Source organism: Neoarius graeffei, chromosome 5, assembly GCF_027579695.1.
Source record: "Neoarius graeffei isolate fNeoGra1 chromosome 5, fNeoGra1.pri, whole genome shotgun sequence".
Classification (NCBI taxonomy): domain Eukaryota; kingdom Metazoa; phylum Chordata; class Actinopteri; order Siluriformes; family Ariidae; genus Neoarius; species Neoarius graeffei.
In genome coordinates, this window is record NC_083573.1 from 50,085,896 (window position 1) to 50,103,182 (window position 17,287).

Consider the following 17,287-nt stretch of genomic DNA (forward strand, 5'->3'; position numbering starts at 1 on the left):
GTTTTCTTAATTCAAGTCTGATCATTAGACTTTTTCCAGTATAATGAAGAACAACGTTTATGTTCAACGTACATAACATACAGGAAGAAATAGTAAAATGTTTTGCCTGGAAGAAGTTGAATGATATTAATGTTAGACTAACAGTTTATAGTTCCCTTACTTCAAGCCTTTGTTAGTGATTTATAAATGTCAAGATGGTGATTCCTTGTAATAAGACAAATGACAAAAAATCATGTTTAACTCTCACTATAATGTATAACTTACATTTTTAGACAGTTTAAGGTTTAACTGGTAGCCAGGTACCGTATATGTTTGAGAGCTTGTAATAAATTCCTAATTGTAGATGAGGACTCGTGCGCTTTAGTGGGAACAGAAGTACACACAAGGAAGAAATATGTTCAAAAACTATAACAATCTGTGAACATTTCTATCAAATGTTTTCAAACAGCTTTAGAAACCAAGATTTTCAATCATGTGTAAGAATACTGGCCCTTTCTTAAATGAATCAAGACATTTCTTTAACACTAAGACATTTGATTGAAAACTGGATGAATCAGGAGATGAGTACAATGTAATACCACAAAGTAATCAAGAAACTATCCAAATAATCTACTATGAGAATTTGTGGTTAAGTTGTCAGCATGCTTTTTCCAAATACAGGACTGCTGAGTAACTTTTGTTGGAATGTCTGCTGGAATGTAGACATGAGAAGAAGAAAAAATCAGATGCTAATCTAACTGGAAGTGTTTAAGTGTTTATGCATCAACTCTTCCTCTTCTGGTGGTGAAAACATCCACCCAGAACAGCACAGGACAAATGGAAAGAAAAATATATGAAGTCATTCATTAAAAAAAAAAAAACAGGACTGATGAGTCATCCACACTGTGACCTTGTGGCCATGATGCTATTGTGTCTAACACTCTGATTCACGCTACAGTGACAAGTCACTTTCTAAATAATCCTCAAAGTTTATATTCTCATAACTTAGCTATGAATCAGAAACAGATATGAAGGATCAGAAATTAAAATTATTAACCTGATTCCACTGAATTAAAACTGAATACAGAATCTCACTGTACATATATATATCATCTCATTATCTGTAGCCGCTTTATCCTGTTCTACAGGGTCGCAGGCAAGCTGGAGCCTATCCCAGCTGACTACGGGCGAAGGGCGGGGTACACCCTGGACAAGTCGCCAGGTCATCACAGGGCTGACACATAGACACAATATATATATATATATATATATATATATATATATATATATATATATATATATATATATACACACACACACACACACACACACACAGTGTACAGTGAGATTCTGTATTCAGTTTTAACATTTGCTATTGGAAACTGGCTTTTTGTTTATATATATATATATATATATATATATATATATATATATATATATATATATATATATATATATATATAAAAACTAACAAAAAGCCAGTTTCCAATAGCAAATTTTCCATCCCACACAGGGATCTTCTTTGGGCACTGTATTTAAACGTACAAACAGCAGTACACGGAGTAAATGAGAAAATACAGGAAATGAGGGGTGTAATATTACATATTACACACACACACACACACACACAACGGAAAGGCATTAGTATCAAAACATGAGCGAAGTGGCACAAATGGCGTTAATTAAATGAATAGTTATGAAAGTCAAGTTCATCCAATCAAAAATAGCTAAAAAATTTTCACAATGGGAAACTGACTAATAAACAACAGCGAGCCAAAGGCCAATCAGAAAAGGGTTAAGAACGAGTGGCATGTGGGTCTCTAAGCTGACTACAGAAACCGTCATAGATCTGAAGGGTGCACTGTTTTTAGTTTCCAAATCCAAGCTCTTTCTGCCTCCAGTAGATCCTGAGTTTTGGAACACACCTGTACAATGGTGAAGGACAAATTAGACTGAGAATGTCCATTTATAGTAAAATGTTCATACAACTGCATACAATCATTACCCAAATTTACCCTAGTGTTTCTAATAGCACTTTTATGATTATTCACATGAAGTCTAAATGTTTTTGTCTGACCAACATACTGGGTTTTACACAGGGTACAAGTGATAACGTAGATACAGTTGGTAGAGGCGCAATTGGCCCCACTACTGACAAGGGCAAAAGTAGCCGAAGTAGTTGTACTAGTGATTGAAATTTGTGAAGGAAGAATACTACAAATCTGACAACGCGACTTTCCACAAGGCCCACAAGAACCTTGTGTAACTGAATTAGTGTCTGGGTTGGGCAGCTTCGCCCATACCAGCAAATTACATAAATTAAGGGGATGTCGGAAGCAGACCAGGTACACACTCTTTCATTCTGCTGGAGTAGTGGAGAATAGGGAGGTAGTGTGACAAAATACCATTAACATCTGGAAGGCCAGGGTGATAGTCGAAAATGCAGTCCAGGGTGCACAGTCCAAAGACATGCAGGTTAGGTTAACTGGTGACTCTAAATTGACCGTAGGTGTGAATGGTTGTCTGTGTCTATGTGTCAGCCCTGTGATGACCTGGCGACTTGTCCAGGGTGTACCCCGCCTTTCACCCGTAGTCAGCTGGGATAGGCTCCAGGTTGCCTGCGACCCTGTAGAACAGGATAAAGCAGCTAGAGATAATGAGATGAGATGAGAAAATGAGCAAGTTCTACAATGTCAGCACGTCTAGTATCAGAAAAACCGTGCGTATTTAAAAAAGTCAGACAGAGCTTGTAAGCCATCCTCATGGGATGCTAGGGTACAGAGCTATAACATCTAAAGTGATATATATATATATATCCATCCATTATCTGTAGCTGCTTATCCTGTCCTACAGGGTTGCAGGCAAACTGGAGCCTATCCCAGCTGACTGTGGGCCCGGGACAAGTTGCCAGGTCATTGCAAGGCTAACACATAGACACAGACAACGATTCACACCTATGGTCAATTTAGAGCCACTAATTAGCCTAACCTGCATGCCTTTGGGGGAAACTCACGCGGGCATGGGGAGAGCATGCAAACTCCACACAGAAAGGCCCTTGCCGGCCACTGGGCTCAAACCCAGGACCTTCTTGCTGTGAGGTGACAGTGCTAACCACTACACCACCGTGCCACCCAATATAAATATATATATATATATATATATACAGTGGTGCTTGAAAGTTTGTGAACCCTTTAGAATTTTCTATATTTCTGTATAAATATGACCTAAAACATCATCAGATTTTCACACAAGTCCTAAAAGTAGATAAAGAGAACCCAGTTAAACAAATGAGACAAAAATATTATACTTGGTCATTTATTTATTGAGGAAAATGATCCAATATTACATATCTGTGAGTGACAAAAGTATGTGAACCTTTGCTTTCAGCATCTGGTGTGACCCTCTTGTGCAGCAATAACTGCAACTAAACGTTTTCAGTAACTGTTGATCAGTCCTGCACACCGGCATGGAGGACTTTTAGCCCATTCCTCCGTACAGAACAATTTCAACTCTGGGATGTTGGTGGGTTTCCTCACATGAACTGCTCGCTTCAGGTCCTTCCACAACATTTTGATTGGATTAAGGTCAGGACTTTGACTTGGCCATTCCAAAACATTAACTTTGTTCTTCTTTAACCATTCTTTGGTAGAACGACTTGTGTGCTTAGGGTCGTTGTCTTGCTCACCTTCTCTTGAGATTCAGTTCATAGACAGATGTCCTGACATTTTCCTTTAGAATTTGATGGTATAATTCAGAATTCATTGTTCCATCAATGACGGTAAGCCGTCCTGGCCCTGATGCAGCAAAACAGGCCCAAACCATTATACTATCACCACCATGTTTCACAGATGGGATAAGGTTCTTATGCTGGAATGCAGTGTTTTTCTTTCTCCAAACATCTCATCTCATTATCTGTAGCTGCTTTATCCTGTTCTACAGGGTCGCAGGCAAGCTGGAGCCTATCCCAGCTGAGTACGGGCGAAAGGCGGGGTACACCCTGGACAAGTCGCCAGGTCATCACAGGGCTGACACATAGACACAGACAACCATTCACACTCACATTCACACCTATGGTCAATTTAGAGTCACCAGTTAACCTAACCTGCATGTCTTTGGACTGTGGGGGAAACCGGAGCACCCGGAGGAAACCCACATGGACAGGGGGAGAACATGCAAACTCCGCACAGAAAGGCCCTTGTCGGCCACAGGGCTCGAACCCGGACCGTCTTGCTGTGAGGTCACAGTGCTAACCACTACACCACCGTGCCACCTGAGTCAGGGTGGCTGAGTGGTCTAAGGTGCTGTGGTCATGGTGTAGTCTCCTCTGGATGTGTGGGTTTGAATCCAACTTCTGACATTTGTTGTAGTGAGTTGTTGAAGGGCCTTGTGGCCTGTGCTTGGTGCAAGCAGTGAAAATGGAGGCTTTGGCTGGTGTGCCTTTGCAAAAAAAAAGTGTTCTCCAAATGTAATGCTTCTCATTTAAACCAAAAAGTTCTATTTTGGTCTCATCCATCCACAAAACATTTTTCCAATACCCTTCTGGCTTGTCCGTGTGATCTTTAGCAAACTGCAGATGAGCAGCAATGTTCTTTTTGGAGAGCAGTGGCTTTCTCCTTGCAACCTTGCCATGCACACCATTTTTGTTCAGTGTTCTCCTGATGGTGGACTCATGAACATTAGCCAACGTGAGAGAGGCCTTCAGTTGCTTAGAAGTTACCCTGGGGTCCTTTGTGACCTCGCCGACTATTACACACCTTGCTCTTGGAGTGATCTTTGTTGGTTGACCACTCCTGGGGAGGGTAACGATGGTCTTGAATTTCCTCCATTTGTAGACACTCTGTCTGACTGTGGATTGGTGGAGTCCAAACTCTTTAGAGATGGTTTTGTAACCTTTTCCAGCCTGATGAGCATCAACAACGCTTTTTCTGAGGTCCTCAGAAATCTCCTTTGTTCATGCCATGATACACTTTCACAAGCATGTGTTGTGAAGATCAGACTTTGATAGATCCCTGTTCTTTAAATAAAACAGGGTGCCCACTCACACCTGATTGTCATCCCATTGATTGAAAACACCTGACTCTAATTTCACCTTCAAATTAACTGCTAATCCTAGAGGTTCACATACTTTTGCCACTCACAGATATGTAGTATTGGATCATTTTCCTCAATAAATAAATGACTAAGCATAATATTTTTGTCTCATTTGTTTAACTGGGTTCTCTTTGTCTACTTTTAGGACTTGTGTGAAAATATGAGGATGCTTTAGGTCATATTTATGCAGAAATATAGAACATTCTAAAGGGTTCACAAACTTTCAAGCACCATATGGCACATGTTACCTCTTATAACCTTTTTCTATTTTGGAAGTGAACAGAAAAAGTATACTGAATTGTTTTTAAAATAATGAAATCGCAAGCTCAATCAGCTGCTCGCAGTCAGACTGACCTATTTGTCGTGAAAATGAGCTTTTCTGTGAGTATAATGAGTTGGCAGTGCAGTTGAAGAATTAAACAAGTTGAATAAACCTTACCCAGAAATTATAGAGAAGTTTGCATTTGTGGAACAAATGAATGGATTTATAGATTCATTTTGAGCTTGTGTTATTGCTTGCTCTAACTAAAGAGCTGTGTGTATCATCTGAAATCACATGCAGTAACGTGCCATATAGAATGTGAAAACAGTGCGCTAACTGCTGTGACTTTATACAGCAAAGTAGCCAAATATGTGACATATGTACTGTATGTTCTTAATGTATTTAAGAAACTGCACTCGGTACAGAGGCCTGTTTCTGAAAAAAGAAGTCTGCAAAAGAGAAAAATAACCCTTCAAATAAAAAAAAAGCCTTAGAATAATTAAAAAAGCCTGAAAACTAAGTGTCAGCAGACTACAAGCTAGATATATCACTAGAAACAGCCCTGGGTCCACAATTCACATTTGGTGCAAGCAAACAAACAAACAAACAAACAAACAAATGAAAAACCAGCAAAATTTTTTAAAAAGTTGCTATTCACAATATAGACACTTTGAGGCATGGATTTGTTAACAGGAGGAGAGCAGCACTTTAAAATGCCCTTAAATGAGTAATATCTACTCCAAGTATAAACTCTAATAAACAGTTTAGCTAGAAAATGGGAAATGGGTCACTGAGGCACAGTTACTTTATTTTTTTTAATTTTATTTATTTTAAAGCCAGTGTCCTTAATGGTGAGTTTTGCTCTAGGGAAGATCTCAGACAGATCCGTTTATCCATCACTATCAGGACAGATGAAGTCATCTCCATCATGTGTTCCAATCACATGGCCAGCCTTGACATCATTTTTTATCATGTTTCTCATATCAGTCCAACACACATAATGGGGATACGGAAGCCTTCAATCATGCGGCTAAACATCTTTAAATGATGTTACTAAGCCAATTTTATTTCTTTTGTTTTTGCCCAAACAGTTTTAAGTAAGTGTGTGTGTGTGTGTGTGTGTGTGTGTGTGTGTGTGTGTGTGTGTGTGCTTATGCAATATAATATGCACATTAGATTTCAATGTGCTGCTGCACACACACACACACACACACACACACACACACACACACACACACACACACAATGATGAATGGGGTCTCTAGTGTGTTTTCTCATCTCACCAAGGTTAAATTTGTTACAGATTTCCATGAGAGCAGAGCTGGCTGCAGAGAGAGAGAGAGTGTGTGTGTGTGTGTGTGTGTGTGTAGCACAATATTCTGGACTGTTGGCCTGCAATAATAAAAGAGAGGAGGTCCCAACAGGACCCAAAGGATCACAGCTCCAGGCCTGAAACCCACCAGCTGTTCAGCTGCTCTGCAAAGTAAAGCTGAATAACCTCTCATAGAGAGAGAGAGAGAGAGCGCTGAACTCCAGCCCATGCACAGGACCCCGCTTGATGATGGTCATAAACATTATTAACGGAATCTCTCTGATAAGGTTGCAAACAGCAAGAGTGCCGAAGACTCTTAATATTAAACATTCAGAAAGTGAGGAATCAGTTTTGTATGCGCATCTGTGTTGCACTGTTTATACACTCCTGAAAATGAACTTAATCTAAGATAACGGGCAACAAACTCACTACATCTGGAGTGAATTACCATTCTATTGGCTGGCAAATTTATTTGCAGACACTAATATGGACTCCAGTTTGCTCTGACCTATTAGAAGGCTTCTTTTTGTGTGCCATTCCCACTTTTTTCTGGTGAACAAATCCCATGAAAGAAGTTTATCTTGGATTGTAAACTCTTGTTAAGTCACAACAATTGAACTTTGCACGCAGAATTGTGCAGTGCACATCAATGATTGCAATGCTGAATTTAACATCTGGGATAGTTTTTCTAGAGATATGGCTGACACATGGTCTGAAAGAGTATCCATGTGCTAGGGACAGAGCATTTTAAACCCCTGGCTCCTGCTCTTTTTCCTGGGCCTCAGATCAAACTTTTAGCCAGCACTGGAGAGTTTAGTGAGCCAGGAAAGACATGACGAAACCACATTATTGGGCCAAAAAAATAATACAAATTCTCTCTCTTTTTTGCATTAAATAAAAACAACATTTCAGTTATTAAGATGTTTAGCACACAGTATTTTTAACACAAATTATCAGACTGAGAATAATGTTAAAATCACTTTAGATTTGAATTTCTTTCAGTATGCAGCTTAGTCCACGCTCTCAATTATCTTCCAGAGGAAGTCCAGTATCTGCCAGGGCATTCCTCTCCTACTCCCCGATTTGTCCATTCAGTGGTGCACAGCTCATTTAGAGGAATCTGGTTCTTATTATAGCAAACATTTTATCGCATTTATTTAAAAAAAAAAAAACCCTCACCAGATGTTCTTCAATCAGAGCATCTGGAAGTTTGAGATTTTGACCAGAAAAACACACAGCACACTCAGTGTCTACCCTGAAGGTGACTCCTGGCAAACACTCCTGCTTTTTCCTCTCCTTCTCCTCACACTGAGCGGGTAATAAAAAATTTAACCCTTACCTTCTTTCCTGCAATATACTGCTAGATATACTACTAAAGAAAATGACTCATAACTCAAAGTTACAGGATGGGAATGAATCAACCTAAAATAAACAGACAGCACGTTGTGTTTTGTAGAGCTAGTTATTCTATACATAACCAGTACATAAAATTACTAATATTTTAAAGCATTTATCAAAGCACCTAAAGTAAACTTAACAACCAGATTTAAATATTCCAGACTGCTTTTTCAAGATATTAACCCATATTACAGGCATAGTAATAATAATTACTAATACATTACCCTGTGTAAATACTTATATTAGAGAGATATTTTTCAACCAAAAATATACCAATAATTAAACGTTACAAAAGAATGTACATGTCTCTTTCAGTGATAAGGTTAACAGGTTGACTCATAATGTAAGAATTGTTTAGGTACTGTACATACTGTCTGCCTGTTATCTCACCCATTTACACCCACAGTAGTGCAGAAAAAAAAACAACAGGAAAGCAGCCAGAGTGGCTTGAGAGAAGCTTCCAGACGCTGAACAGAGAGGATGTCCTGGGCAAACACAGCAGAAGTCAAAACTAAAAAGGAAAGAGCATCCAGGAAGCTAGCCTGATTGGAAATGTATATTCCTACAAAGAAAGCTCAAACACATTTGCAAATTTAAAAAGAGAAATTCTCTCAGTATTCCTGTACTTGATTTATTTTCACTTCCAGGAAGAAATTTCTTGGGTTCTCAGGTTTGAGAATCTGTATTTATATTATAATTGCTTGCTACAGTTGCACTACCTGAAAAGTAAACAATATCGTCGTCCTCTTGCCCTTATTTGCTCCCCCCCCCCCCCCCCCCCGCAATAAACCACAGAGCTGTTACTATAATAAATGAGAGACAATAAACCAAGGTTTCTATCCCAATGTCTGATTCCTAATAAACACACATATTCAGACACAGAGACAGTTATAGACTGAGAAAGACAGACAAACGAGCATGCACGCGAGCATGCACGTGTGCGCGTGCACACACACACACACACACATATTTTGGCCTCAAATTTTCCATCTTGATTCTATGTGTATCGCACTTCACTAACAGTTATAATTTTCCATTATAAGAGCAGAAGAGAAATGTTATTTTGGAAAAACAAAGCTGAGATATTCTCCCCAGTTCAATAAATAACTGATCTTCCCTTAAGCTGACCTATAGCCACTGACTTAGCTATAACAGGAGATGCTATTAATCAGAAAATAATCAGTGACAGGGTGATGCGATGCTGCTTGACACAAAGTTCAGTGTTACTTACTGGAAGATTATTTGCCTACACTGTAAAAAATGTCCGTAGAATTAACAGGGAATTTATGTAAAATCATGACATAAAAAAACTGTAAATACAAAAACAATGAAGCAGTGTGTACTTTACATCAATATACTGTAAAACTCCTCACCAAATACCACTGTTAATTTAACAGTAAGAATATGTTGAATTGATCATATTTTTTTGTAGAATTTACAAATTGTTGTAGTTTAAACACAGACAAACTGTAATACTAAAACAGAATGTGATAGTTAAAATTACATAATTGCCCTGTTAAAAAAAATACAAAAACGGCCACTGTCGTGGCTCAGTCGACTAAGGCGCCATACCGTGAATCTGGGGACCCGGGTTCGATTCTGACCCAAGGTCATTTCCCAGTCTCTCTCTAGCTCATTTCCTGTCTCTACACTGTCCTATTCAATAAAGGTGAAAAAAGCCCCCCCCCCCCCCCAAAAAAAATATCTGTCTAGTAGATCATTGAAACCAGCATACAAAAATCCCGTTGTTCTTACGGAAAAAAACTGGCAGCTGGAGTCACCAGAAAAAATCCGTAAAATATACAGCAAAATGGTAATTGCTTTTACGGTACAGCTTGTACATTTTACAGTTAAATCCAGCATATAAAACACTGGACTTCTGTTATATTTGCTACTTTAAACTGTAAAATGTACATGCTGTGCTGTAAAAGCAATTACCGTTTTGCTGTATATTTTACGGATTTTTTCTGGTGACTCCAGCTGCCAGTTTTTTTCCGTAAAAACAACGGGATTTTTTTTACAGTGTATATCAGGTCCAAAATTGTTTTATTCCACTTATAGAACAGAAATATTAACATTTATTAAAGAACATGTCATACTATGTATCTCTGTACAGTCCACAATACAAGTTAGTTCCTGTTATTACTTCCATTATAGTAGCTATAAACAGTCATTCCCTCTCCAGCTTCTCTTTTCTCTCTCTTGAAGGTATAAAGACAAAAAATGTAATTGTTGTGTTACTGTAAAACAGCAAATTGTACAGTCCTCCACCCTGAAGACTCTCCCACAGCAGACAATTTAAATGCACACTGCCACTTCGAGACGTCTGACAAGAATGCAAAATAACATTATATTGTGCATTATTATCATAATTAATATAATTTTCTTTCAGAAACCATCACATTATCAAGAATTATATGATTTGCTTGTTAAATAACATATTTTATATACGTATACACACACACACACACACACATACATATATATATATATATATATATATATATATATATATATATATATATATATATATATATATGTATGAAGGTGTAGTATTACATGGAGAAGACATGAAGTTTATCTTCTCGTGTTGACAAACTAGTATTTTTCATACAAAAGACATTGCAGATCTGAGTGATATGTTCACTCCGATAAGGTCACTCCCAATGTTTTCCTGCTGACTAGACGTACATTGTCAAAATGGTGAACCGGTTCAAAATTAAAATTCTTTTGATTAATTTCTGTATTTTTTGTGGATGTGTCTATGTGTTCGCTTCCCTTACACATGAAATACATTCACCACTTGAAGATAAACTTAATCTCTTTGTGCCACTGTGTACTATCGTCTATATATTACACACACACACACACACACACACCAGCCACTTTAATAGGAACATGTTCTTGATTGTAGGATTCCTGTTCTTGGCTGGCAGGAGTGGAACCCAATGTGGTCTTCTGCTGTTGCATGCTGAGATGCTTTTCTGCTCACCACGGTTGTAAAGAGTTGCTATGAGTTGCTATAGCCTTCCTGGCAGTTCGAACCAATCTGGCCATTTTCCTCTGACTTCTCTCACCAACAAAGCGTTTCCACCCACAGAACTGTCGCTCACTCAGTGTTTTTTGTTTTTCACTCCATTCTGTGTAAACTCTAGAGACTGTTGTGTGTGAAAACCCCAGGAGATCAGCAGTTTCTGAAATACTCAAACCAGTCCATCTGGCACCAACACCCATGCCACAGTGAAAATCACAGAGATCACAATTTTTCCCATTCTGATGTTTGAAGTGAAGATTAACTGAAGCTCCTGATTTGTATCTGCATGGTTTTATGCATTGTGCTGCTGTCAAGGGATTTGGCTGGTTAGATAACTGCATAAAACAGCAGGATTTGAATTACAGCCAAACAGTACAGTCAGAAACATTATTAAAAAAATAACAAACACCTTCCGAACAATCAGCATTGAATAAAATTCAACAGGACTATGGTCTCATTTTGTTCAACTGAACATTTCCTAAATGTTACAGGTCCAAGAAACTTCAGTCTGTCAGGGTTTCCAGGTTTTCTAATATTTTTTCTACCCAACAGATAGAATGGCAATGTTCCAGGCTAAGCCAAAAATAACATGATGGAAATGTTACAACCACAATGAAATTATTGTCCCAGCGTTTAAGAATATTAACACAAATGTTTCCATATTATTATTATTATTATTATTATTATAATTATTATTAGGGTGGCACGGTGGTGTAGTGGTTAGCACTGTCGCCTCACAGCAAGAAGGTCCGGGTTCGAGCCCCGTGGCCGGCGAGGGCCTTTCTGTGCGGAGTTTGCATGTTCTCCCCGTGTCCACATGGGTTTCCTCCGGGTGCTCCGGTTTCCCCCACAGTCCAAAGACATGCAGGTTAGGTTAACTGGTGACTCTAAATTGACCGTAGGTGTGAGTGTGAGTGTGAATGGTTGTCTGTGTCTATGTGTCAGCCCTGTGATGACCTGGCGACTTGTCCAGGGTGTACCCCGCCTTTCGCCCGTAGTCAGCTGGGATAGGCTCCAGCTTGCCTGCGACCCTGTAGTACAGGATAAAGTGGCTAGAGATAATGAGATGAGATGAGATTATCTCTAGCCGCTTTATCCTGTCCTACAGGGTCGCAGGCAAGCTGGAGCCTATCCCAGCTGACTACGGGCGAAAGGCGGGGTACACCCTGGACAAGTCGCCAGGTCATCACAGGACTGACACATAAACACAGACAACCATTCACACTCACATTCACACCTACGGTCAATTTAGAGTCACCAGTTAACCTAACCTGCATGTCTTTGGACTGTGGGGGAAACCGGAGCACCCGGAGGAAACCCACGCGGACACGGGGAGAACATGCAAACTCCACACAGAAAGGCCCTTGTCGGCCACGGGGCTCAAATCTGGACCTTCTTGCTGTGAGGCAACAGTGCTAACCACTATTATTATTATTATTATCGTTGTTGTTAACAGGCAGCATAGTGTGACCTTTCTAATACTGGTAGCACTATGAAGTAAACCATTATTCCAGGAAAGGTTTTAAGAATACTGCAGAACCTATGGAAAAATTTACTGAACATCCTAACAACATTTTCTGTCAGTTGAGGGTAGTTTGCAGCATTGTGTGTACAAAGTTGATGTCAGTGGTAGTGGATAAATCTGAAAAATGAAGTATTACATTACATTAATGGCATTTCGCGGACAATCTTATCCAGAGTGACGTACAACATACCCAGAGCAGCCTGGGGGAGTAGTGGGGGATTAGGTGCCTTGCTCGAGGGCACTTCAGCCATTCCTGCTAGTCCAGGGAATCAAACTGTCCCAAAGCTGCTTCTTTAACCTTTAGGCTATGGCTTCCACAGTAGTAGCAACATGGTTCATAAACAAATATTATTACTGCACATCAAGGTGTGTGTATATAAGTGCAGGTAAGTATAGTATATCCTCCACAAAAGCTCTCTACAGCAATTCCTCTACAACACAAGATTATTTCCTGTTTTGGAAACACATTAATAGCATAATTTTTATATGCATCTGATAAAGAAGTGAAAAATACTACACAACTCATCAATTCTCTTTGCTCTGATGAAAGTCAAGGCCTTTCTGCAAGTATTTTCCTGCTAAAAAGTGCCCCCCAGCACTCTCTTTATGTACAACATTAAGTGTAGCTCTAGTTATACATTTCACCCTCAGAGTATCAGATTTCATTCTGTTCCCCTATGCAGGCAGACATGAGGCTCCCTCGCCCCTTCCCTTTAATTGGTCCTGGCTCCTACACTGTGCTATTCTCCAGAGCTGAACCACCAGCAGGAAGGACCCTCACCACAGCACACACACTGTGGCCAGAGCAACCCAGCAGAGGCAAGTTCAGTGCCAACTCCATGCATTTGAACTCAACCAACTCTTATTTCAGAGGCAGGGTGAAGGGTCTGAGATACACATCAACAACATGAAGAGAGAATATTATGTATATTATACAGACCGGACCAAAGACACAACGACTACATGGCAAATACTGTTAAATTGCACAGAGACAGTAAAGAAAACCAGGCGCTGCTTACTGGAACAGAAGGATGAGGTGAGAGATGTGCAGTGCATAGGGGAGGGCTGACAGAGAAACAAGAGGAAAAACAGACCCTATATGAAAAAAGGAGCAGAAATCAAGGTGTTGAATGGCTGCCAGGTTGCAAGCAGCTCTGCTCTGAATTTTCTGCATGGCTCCAGAGCACATATGTGACAGAGGCTTATAGAAGTCCATGGTAGAAATATTAAACATCGAACCCGTCATTTAAACACACCACCATTACAGTGGCATTCAGTTTGTTATCTCTGGACTGTTCTCGAATGACCGAGAAAAAGGAACTCATGTTTTAGGCATGTTCTGGCATACATGCAAATAAAACTTGATGAGAGCAGAAGTTCTGGGTTGAGCTGAAATAGAGTGCGATACTATATACTGTAAGAAAAATACCAAAAAGCATTTGCACGTTTGAATCCTGATGTTCAGCCCTGTGATGACCTGGCGACTTGTCCAGGGTGTACCCCGCCTTTCACCCATAGTCAGCTGGGATAGGCTCCAGCTTGCCTGCGACCCTGTAGAACAGGATAAAGCGGCTAGAGATAATGAGACGAGATGAGATGAGATGAATCCCGATGTTGCCACAGCCATCCGTGGATGAGAGCAAGAGGCAGAGAGTGCTGTCTGGTTGGAAGCTATGACATACTCTCTCTCTCTCTCTCTCTCTCTCTCTCTCTGCCAATCACAGAGACACTATCCAATTACAGGTATCTGCGAGCTCATGTATATGGAAGATTCAGAATGAGTATGAGTATTATAAAGAGTACATTAATATAAATATAATTACAGCTAGCATTACAGAGTCAAGCTGTTACAGAAAACTAATCAGCATGTTCTGTTTCAAGAATTCAGCAGTGGTGAAGGTTAATGATCTCAACAGTTGTATTTAAATATAAACATTTGCATTTTCCCCATCAAATTAAACGCTTACATGGCTGCTGGCATGTAACATGCCATTTAATGTCATCTTCAATTAATGTGCAGTTGTAAACCAGTGACAATGCAACTTGATATACTGTACTGAAACACATTTTATCTTGTTTGCACAGTCATTATAGCTGGGACTTGAGCATCTTTTCATCCCTGTTCCATCCACAGTTACATGTTAACAACTTTTATAATCCATATAATTAAGCCAAATATAAAGCAAATATTTCTGATATCACAAAAAGCCCTTGAAAACTGATTGAGTCATTGAGATCATTGAGTATTGAATCAGCGATCTATCATAGCCCTGGAAATCCCAGGAGCTGTTTGAGATGTCTGTTTCTGATGAGGGGCTCAGCTGGGTGCTGACCAGGTGAAAATTGTCTGCTGTGGAAATCAGTTAAGCTCCCTCTGCTTCCCAGATGCTGTTTTATTTGCTACTCTTGCCAGGTACCTACAGCTCACCAAAGAATCCTGTTCCAAGTCTGTACAGCTCCAGATTTCAGCATAATATGGTGGGCTAAAAACATGTGGAAAAGCCTTTTACACAGGGCAGGTGGGTCAAGCAGGACAGCAAGGTCCATTTTCCATCTCCGTAGGCCACCACAGCTGTCACTTCTATTCATTAAAATGGTTTAATATATTGATGCTGCTCTAATTCAAAACTCTAGAAACTTCCAGTACAACAGGAAAGTAACAAGGCAAGAAGTTTTGTTTTCCTAAACAATCCAAAAGACTGATAGGCCTTTCTGAACTTTATATAAACTTGAAAATGGAAATACTGTAGGACATGCTACAACGCAGACAGGACAGGGAAGACAGAATATGTATACAATTTATCAAAATACCAGCATTTATCTCAGGTTTTGTCCTAAAGAAGACATATGAATTGGATTGCATGCCAAAAGTAGTATGGCTCAGAAAACAATCCTCAAACAGAATTGTTACTTTTAAGAGGTTTGGTCAGCCCACATATAGAATTAGATGTCAGTTGGACCCACCACAGAGTCTTCCACAGTAACAAAGCCTTTGAAGAGACACACAGACATTTAAGAAGAAACCTAATGAACTTTATAACACTGGCTCAGATCTAATCCTCCAGTTACTGAGATATTAGACATTATTGTTCTGTGACTCAGACATTTCATGAACTCTCTCTCTCTCTCTCTCTCTCTCTCTCTCTCTCTCTCTCTCTCTCTCTCTCAAATAGAAGCTGTAGTTTTTATAAAAACTGTCAGATGTTCCTATCCTTGTGAGGACATTTGGTCCCCACCAAGATACTATATAAAAACACACACATTCCACAATCATGAAAAAGCAGCACAAGGTCTATCCTCCTTCACCAAGCAGAAACAAAGCAATCCCCAGAAACAAAACAACTTTCTCAGCACTTTCTTTTGGAGCTCACGTAAACAACTCTATTTCTAGAAATACGTAATAGAACCAGAACTAAATATGTCTTCTTATCATCCTATGAAATTTACTGTACTAACATTTTAGATCATTAAGAAGTTTACCCAAAGATAAATCTACTTGATAGTAATATATAACAATTAAATAAAATTGAAAAACACATTTTTAAAAAGCATTTGAAAACATTCAAACCTTAATGCATATGTATGTTCACACACACACACACACACACACACACACACACACACACACACACACACACACACACACACACAGGGGGCTACAAAAGTAGGTATACAGTAATGAAAAACAAAACATTCGCACAAAATGTTAGTATTAAATGAAAGCTAACACCACTATTATAATACTAATAATACTGGAATAATCCTTACTTTTGCAGCCCCCTGTATATAAGCTATAATTATTGTAGGCATTATAGGCTATCCATCAATAATATTAAACAAACCTATGAGAGCTGAAACTCTTGGGTTAGTAAGCTATATAAGTCTGACTGATGAAACTTTTCATACCTTGATTTCTGTATTTATAATTAACATGCTCCTGAAAGACTCAACATACAGGGATTAATTAAAAAAAGTTTATAATATACATATCATCTGTAATAATAACAACTATAAAACCTACTAGCTCTACTGAACAGAGAATATTACTGCTGAAATACAGCCACAACTTTCTGAGTCTGACTCTAGAAGTGACCCGACTGCACTGCACTGAGAACTTAATTCATCCACCTTTTAAACAGAGAGTTCACTGATCTTGATGTGTTAATGTTAAATCCAGTGGTTTGGGATGGAGCCAGATGTAATATTGCTTTAATTAATAACGCAGTTGTCACTGAGAGTGACAGTAAGGGTGTTTAAGTCTTACCTCAGCTGCTGAGCGGCATTAGTGTTTCTGTAGGGTGGATGAAGGTGTGGATGAGCTCAGGCTCACAGGAGACCAAGTTAAAAAATTTTTTATAAAAGCTCCAGACTCCTCTAATATCACAAAACAAAAAGTTTTAATCCAAAAGTAACACGTTTGTTCTTGTTTTGTTTTATATTTACAGCCTGAAGATCTATAGGTTGTAGGTCTACAGTCTGAGGAGAGAGTGAGAGGGTAAATAGAGCTGTGGTTATGAACCACAGGGAGGAGGAGAGGAGGAGTGGGCAAGCCTTTAATCACCTCCCTCTTCCTCTTCTCTTCTCTTCTCTTCTCTTCTCTTCTCTTCTCTTCTCTTCTCTTCTCTTCTCCTTTTCTTGACGTGCAATAGGCTTTTTGAGGTGCTGGGAAAATTGCGTAGGGGTTTA

General features: G+C 39.3%; 1 protein-coding gene across 1 annotated transcript in view; it reads right to left on the reverse strand.

The window, feature by feature from the left end:
• pear1 (platelet endothelial aggregation receptor 1) overlaps positions 1 to 17,073 on the reverse strand; it is a 71,398-nt gene extending 54,325 nt beyond the window's left edge. The window contains exon 1 of the mRNA XM_060921926.1: positions 16,866 to 17,073. The gene's annotated coding sequence lies outside the window, so the exon portion shown is untranslated. The remainder of the gene's footprint in view (positions 1 to 16,865) is intronic.
• Between the last annotated feature and the right edge of the window lie 214 nt (positions 17,074 to 17,287).